Here is a 7,593-nt window from a genome sequence, read left to right as displayed (position 1 = left end):
AGAATACATAAAGAAGTCGCCAATGCATCCAATTAGAAAACAGGCAAAAGACATAAACATTCAAACAAAGAACATACAGAGAATAAGCACTTGTAAAGATGTTTAGTATTAACAGCCATTAGGAAAATGCAAGTTCAAATCATGGAAAGATATCATTACACATTTAAAGTCACAAAAATAAATAAATAAATAAATATATAATATTATCACACATTTAAAATAATACAATGAGGCCAGGTGCAGTGGCTCACACCTGTAGTCCCAGCACTTTAAGAGTCCGAGATGGGTGGACCACTTGAGGTCAGGAGCTCGAGACCAGCCTGGTCAACATGGAGAAACCTCGTCTCTACTAAAAATACAAAACATTAGCCAGGCGTGGTGCTGCATGCCTTTAATCCCAGCTAACTGGGAGGCTGAGGCAGAAGAATCGCTTGAACCCAGGAGGCAGAGGTTGCAGTAAGCCGAGATTGCACCACTGCACTACAGCCTGGGCAACAGATCGAGATTCCATCTCAAAAAAAAAAAAAAAAAGAAGTTGCTCACACTTTTTTTTTTTTTTTTTAATATAATGAGCCCTGCCTAAGCAGGATATCAAAAAATTCAGTTATAAACTCATAATTGTTCCTCTCCACGGAAATCTTTAGTAAAAGGTGAAAGATTTATTTGTTGTGAAGTAAAACCAGAGCATCACACTTTTAATCTTTGGGAAGCCAAGGTGGGTGGATCACTTGAGTCCAAGAGTTTGAGGCCAGCCTGGGCAACACAGCAGAAACCCCATCTCTACTAATAATACAAAAGATTAGCTGGGCATGGTGACGCATGCCTGTAGTCCCAGTTACTTGGGAAGCTGAGGTGGGAAGATTGCTTGAGCCCAGGTGGTGGAGGTTGCAGTGAGCTGAGATCATGCCACTACACTCTGTCTCAAAAAAAAAAAAAAAAAAAAGAAGTTGTTGAAGTGCACCAGGTGATGCCAGGATTCTGATAGGAGGGAAAGATGTGATCCAGGCACCCAAATCGCTAGTGAGAGACAGTGACCCAGGGAAAAAAGGATGATGGCAACAAGGATGAGGGATGTTAGAATCAGTTGGTATAATTGCTGGATGCAGTGGCTCACGCCTGTAATCCCAGCACTTTGGGAGGCCGAGGCAGGGGGACGACAAGGTCAGGAGTTTGAGACCAGCCTGACCAATGTGGTGAAATCCTGTCTCTTCAAAAAATACAAAAATTAGCTGGGTGTGGTGGCCCATGCCTATAATCCCAACTACTCAGGAGGCTGAGGCAGGAGAATCACTTGAACCCAGGTGGCGGAGGTTGCAGTGAGCCGGGATCGTGCCACTGCCACTGCACTCCAACCTGGGCAACAGCGTGAGACTCCATCTCAAAAAAAAAAAAAAGAATCAGTTGGTATATGCCTAAGAGAGTAGGGATTTCTACAATGAGGTGTCTGGAAAAACATCTAAAGACACAATGTGGAGGCCAGGTGCAGTCTGGCCTGCGCCTATGATCCCAGCACTTTGGAAGGCCAAGGCAGGAGGATGGCTTGAGTTCAGAAATTTGAGGCCAGCCTGAGCAACATAGAGAGACCTCCCAGCCCCACTACAAAAAATAAAAAATAGCAGGGTGTGGTGGTGCACGCTTATGCACCTCCCAGCTACTCTGGAGGCTGAGGTGAGAGAATCGCCTGAGCCCAGGAGGTTGAGGTTGCAGTGAGCCCTGATGGCACTACTCCACTGCAGCCTGGGTGACAGGGTGAAACCCTGTCTCAAAATACATAAATATATAATTTTTAACAAGAAACAATGTAGACACTGATTCCACCCCCGTCCCTCAGGGATGTGGGTGTGAGAGGATAATCAGCCTCCGTGTAAGAGGGCTGCAGGGGAGGATTGTTGTCACCAAGGATCATGTTGAATTCTGTGGCTTGGAGGTGGAGGACACACTCCAGGAAATTGAGAACAATAAGGAAGTTGGCTGATTGTTGAACCTGTGTCCCAGAAGACACCGTGGAAAGGTTAGGATGGGAGACTGGCAGAGAACTCGGATGCTGGGTCAGGGGAGGGGAAACAGAACAGCAAGGAGAGAGCTTTTGGAAGATGATCAAGGAAATGATGTGAGCCTGGTGCATTTGGCAAGGTGTAAGAGGATTTAGTCTTGCTCAGGAGGTGCTGTGACTTCAAGCCCTTAAAAAAAAAAAGGAGGATTTAGTCCATGAGCTCCAAACTGAGTTCTGAGAACCTGCCCCTGAGAGGTATGGGTATAGTTAGGGAAGGTCCGTAAGTAAGGTTCAGCCTCGTGTGAGTTGGGGGTTGTTTCAGTGATCTGTTAAACTTGCTGATTCTGTGGCACACACCTGTAGTCCCAGCTACTCAGGGTCCTGAAGTGGGAGGTTTGCTTGAGCCCAGGAGTTCCAGTCTGGCCTGAGCAACATAGTGAGATCCTGTCTCTTTAAAACAAAATCTAAGAACTTCTGCAATTGGGGAGCACAGGGGATGAATCAGGTTCAGTCTCTGGTCAAATATTTCTCAATGACTACAACATAAAATTGCATTGAAAGGAAAGAAATCCTGAGTTAATTCTGATGAAAGGAAATAGAAGGGACATTTATATTCCTAGTATTTTTGGCTCTTGTCCCTAGGAGGCTGTGTCCAGGTTCTGTGCATTGTTCCTTGGGAGAAGGGATGAGGCTGGGGAGGGCGTGGTGTCTATGCTCCCTCCTGGTCCAAGACCTGGCCTCTTAGGCCCTCACTTTCAGGCTTACTCCTGCAGAAGAAATTACTATGGTAGGTGAAGCAAAAACAGGCATTTGAGTTGCTTTTTTAGTGTCCTTGATATAATCTTAAACTCTTTGCACTAATAGGTTTTCTCATGCGAAACCATTCTTTCCTGGTATGAAACCAACCTGGTCATGACGTATCTTTTAATAGATTACTGTACTCAATATGTTAATTTTTTCTTTTTTTTGAGACGGAGTCTTGCTCTGTCACCCAGGCTAGATTGCAGTGGTGCAATCTTGGCTTACCACAACCTCCTCCCAGGTTCAAGCAATTCTCCTGCCTTAGCCTCCTGAGTAGCTGGGATTACAGGCATTGCCACCACCTCTGGCTAATTTTTGTATTTTTAGTAGAGATGGGGTTTCGCCATGTTGGGCAGGCTGGTCTCAAACTCCTGACCTCAGGAGATCCACCCACCTCGGCCTCCCAAAGTGCTGGGATTATAGGCATAAGCCACTGCACCTGGCCTATTTTTCATTTTTATTTGTTTTTTTTTTTTTTAGACAGAGTTGTGCAATCTTCCTCACTGCAACCTCCACTTCCCAGGTTCAAGCGATTCTCCTATCTCAGCCTCCTGAGTAGCTGGGACTACAGGTGTGTGCCACCATGCAAGATAATTTTTGTATTTTTGGTAGAGACAGGGTTTCACCATGTTGGCCAGGCTGGTCTTGAACTCCTGACCTCAGGTGATCCACCTACCTCAGCATTCCAAAGTACTAGGATCACAGGCATGAGCCACTGCACTCAGCCCAATCTGTTAATATTTTATATGGGATTCTTGCATCTATGTTCATAACATGGATTGACATTCCTTTCTCTTACTGCTCATCACTAATTTGGGTATCAAGTTTATATCAGCCCCATAAATGGATTTGAAAATGCTCTTTATTTTTCTATTCTCTAAAAAGTTTGTAGAATATTTAATTAGATATTCTTTTAAATGTTTCATAGAGCTTGTCTTCTGATATGTAAGAGCTCTTTGTATGTTTTCAATATTATTTGGTAATGTATATTGTGAATATTACTTTTCTGGCTTTTAATTTTATCTATAATGTTTATTGTAAAAACATTTAAAAAGTGTGATAAAGTCAACTTTAAGCATTTTTTTCTTATCTATTTTAGGTTTTGTGTACTACCCAGAAATGTTTTTCATGCCAAAAAATTATTTTTAAAATTTCTTTTAGGACTTTTGTAATTTGCTATCCTTATATTTAGGCTCTCAATTAATTTGTTCAAGAATATAGTTTGGGTATGTTGATAGAGAAATCTGACTTGAATTTTTTCTGATTGTATGACCAATTACCTCAACATTCAGTCTACCCTTTTCTCACTGCTCTTGAATTTAACCTTTATCATAAACTAAATATATATACTTTCATCATAGATTAAAAATATTATATATACATCTATGTTGCTCAGTCTTGAAATCTTGGGCTCAAGGGAACCTCCCATCTCGGCCTCCCAAAGTGCTGGGATTACAAGTATGAGCCACCATGCCTGGCCATTTGTTTTCATGTTTTTATTCTTATTTTTTGTGTTTTTAGAGATAGAGTCTTGTTCTGTCACCCAGGCTAGGATGCTATGGCTCAATCATAGCTAGCTCACTGCAGCCTCGAACTCCCGGGCTCAAGTTATCCTTCCACCTCTGCCTCTCAAGCAGCTGGGAGACACCATGGCACCCTGCTAATCTTTTTTCTCTTTGTAGAGACAAGGGTCTCACTCTGTTGCCTTGGCTGTTCTTGAACTCCTAACCTCAAGTGATTCTCCTGCCTCAGCTTTCCAGAGTACTGAGATTACAGGTGTGAGCCACCACATCCGGCCAACATGGAGTTTTCTTATACAGAAATGTAGATATATGGCTCACCACTTATTCAGAGTCTCCCTGCGCCTTAAGAGTCCTATGCACCTCTCTCATTACCCATTTCTACGTCAACTCTATCAAAGAATCTTCACTAAAGATTCTTCACCTCCAATATATTAAAAGTTTCAATGAGTTAATTCATCAAATATTTATTAAATACAATGTGTAGATATTTCACCTCACAAATACATATAATATTCCCTCTCTCATATGAAATACACACACATACACACGCTTTATAGAGGAGGCTACCAAAAAAAAAAAAGAGTCCTATGCACCAAGTGCATACTGAGGAGGCTGAAGTGGGAGGATCGCTTGCACCTGGGAAGTCAAGGCTGCAGTGAGCTGAGATGGTGCCACTGCACTCCAGCCTGTCTCCAAAAACCAACAAACAAACACCTGTATGCAACTGGCTGGAACCTCCAGTCCAGGTCTTGTGGTCCAAAGCCTTACCTAAAATGTTTCTTGACTGGCTCCAGTTTTAAGCTTCAGCTACCACTGGATTGGTTCAGTTTATAACCCCAAGTGTGGTAGGATGTATTTTCCAAAGATGATTGCACCAATAAAACTTGTATCCCCAGGCTGGGTACAGTGGCCCACATCTGTAATCCCAGCACTTTGGGAGTCCAAGGCAGAAGGATTGCTTGAGCCCAGGATTTCAAGACAATCTGGGAGACATGGCAAGACCCTGTGCCTACAAAATATAAAAAATTAGCTGGGTGCAGTGGTGTGTGCGTGCCTGTAGTCCCAGCTACTCAGGAGGCTGAAGTGGGAGGATCAGGAGCCCGGGAAGTTGAGGCTGCAGTGAGCGGTGATTGCACCACTGAACCTCGGCCAAGGTGAAAGAGGGAGACCCGGTCTCACAAGAAGGAAATAAATACATAAATAAATTTCATCTCCCATCCTCTTCTTAAAATGTGACATTAACACTCATCCTTGAAGAGGTGGGGTCTCTGTTCCCTCCCCTTGATCCTGGGCAGACCTTTGTAATTGCCTCAACGGTAAGAATGTGGTGAAAGTGCCACTGCATGACTTCCAAGGGCAGGTCCTGAGAGGCAATTCTCTTCAGTCTGGTGCTCTCCTATTCCCTCTGAGCTGCTATAGAGGACATAAAGCTACTTAAAGCTGCCATGTCGTAAAAAATTCTTGGAAAGCCCACAAAGGGATCAAGGAGAGAACCGTCCAAGAAACTCCAACGGTTCCAGCCCCAGCCGTTGAAGACTTCCCAGTACAGACATCAGACATGTGAATGCAGAAGCCTCCTAGGGACAGCCCCAGCTACCATCTGACTGTTCCCTCATAACAGACCCCAAGTCAGAACTAACCAGCAGAGACACTCCCGAATTCCTAATCCAAAGAAATTGTCATTTTAGGCTGGGCATGGTGGCTCACGCCTATAATCGCAGCACTTTGGGAGGCCAAGGTGGGTGGATCACAATATCAGGAGTTCAAGATCAGCCTGGCCAACATGGTGAAACCCCATCTCTACTAAAAATACAAAAAAATTAGCCGGGCATGGTGGCTCATGCCTGTAGTTCCAGCTACATGAGAGGCTGAGGCAGGAGAATTGCTCGAACCCAGCAGGCAGAGGTTGCAGTGAGCAGAGATAGTGCCACTGCACTCCAGCCTGGGTGACACAGTGAGACTCCATCTCAAAAAAAAAGAAAGAAAGAAAGAAAAGAAATTGTAATTTTAAGCTGCTGAATTTTAGGCTGTTTTTTTATGGTGCAACAGGTAATTGATACACCAATGTGTGCTGTCCAGACTGTGAGACTGTGAAAGTCATCTTCTTTCCATAATACTCACACAAGGCCTTTTTGTGGTCAGCCCACAAGAGATAAAGAAATAAATGACATAAAACCAACAACTTAAAATTGAATTTGGACATCTCAGTTCTAAAAATCCTTTATACCCCCCACCCACTCCAAGCAACGCTCATCATCCCTATCTTACCTCCTCCTCCTCCTCTCATCTTCCTACAAACTTCAAATTCTTCTTCACTCTGTCAGGCAGAGCACTTATATTCTTTCCAGCTCTTTCTCCCAAACTCAGCTCCAGGACAACCCTTCAAAGTCCAGAGCCCTTTACTAACCTGCCCAGCGGAATTGGACTTTTCTAGCTCCAACTAGGTTCATCATTTTAGCTGATCTGCCTGTGGCCAGCTTCCCTACATTGGATGCCAACCTGGTAAAACAATAATCCATAAATCATAATGAAAGCTAAAATGTATCAAGGACCTACTATGTGCTGGTGCAGGTTAAGCACTTCACATGAGCCATTTCATTCAACCATCACAAAAACCCTTTAAGATAAGTACTATTTGCTGGGCAGGGTGGCTCATGTCTGTAATCCCAGCACTTTGGGAGGCTGAAGCAGGCAGATCACCTGAGGTCAGAAGTTCAAGACCAGCCTGGCCAACATGGCAAAACCCCATCTCTACTAAAAATGCAAAAATTAGCCAGGCATTGTGGTGCACGCCTGTAGTCCCATCTACTCAGGAGGCCGAGGCAGGAGAAATGCTGGTACCTGGGAGGGAAAGGTTGCAGTGAGCTGAGATCATGCCACTGCACTCCAGCCTGGGCGACAGAGTGAAAAGATAAAGACTATTTAAAAAAAAAAAAAAAAGATAAGGACTATTATTATCCCCATTTTACAGATGAGGAAACTGAGACTTCATAGTGTTTTAGGTGGCTGTGGTCATATCCATAATTGTGACAGAGTCAGATTCCAAATCACTTTACCAATATTGCTTAAGCGAGTGGGAGGGAAGAGAAGGCTCTCTGGAGTCAGGCTATTCTGGACAGTGGCTTTTGGAAACTCTGGTGAATAAAGTGGTAGTTGTTTCTATGAACATGGAGTGAAAAGGCCCAATCTTAAACACACCAGTGCTTAAGGCAGCTGCAGAGAATAAACAGCAATAGAAAAAGGGGGAGCTGGATGGCAGGAGCTTGGATGGCGGGA

General features: G+C 43.9%; 1 non-coding gene across 1 annotated transcript; it reads right to left on the bottom strand.

The window, feature by feature from the left end:
* Positions 1 to 571: 571 nt before the first annotated feature.
* Positions 572 to 688, bottom strand: LOC135273567 (U5 spliceosomal RNA). The gene has a single exon (XR_010341343.1). It is a non-coding gene; the product is annotated as a U5 spliceosomal RNA (small nuclear RNA).
* Between the last annotated feature and the right edge of the window lie 6,905 nt (positions 689 to 7,593).

Source organism: Aotus nancymaae, unplaced genomic scaffold (genome assembly GCF_030222135.1).
Source record: "Aotus nancymaae isolate 86718 unplaced genomic scaffold, 86718_ANA_hifiasm-v0.15.2.pri h1tg000007l, whole genome shotgun sequence".
In the NCBI taxonomy this organism is placed as follows: domain Eukaryota; kingdom Metazoa; phylum Chordata; class Mammalia; order Primates; family Aotidae; genus Aotus; species Aotus nancymaae.
Note: the sequence above shows the minus strand (reverse complement) of the source record. Positions and strands in the feature narration are given on the sequence as shown.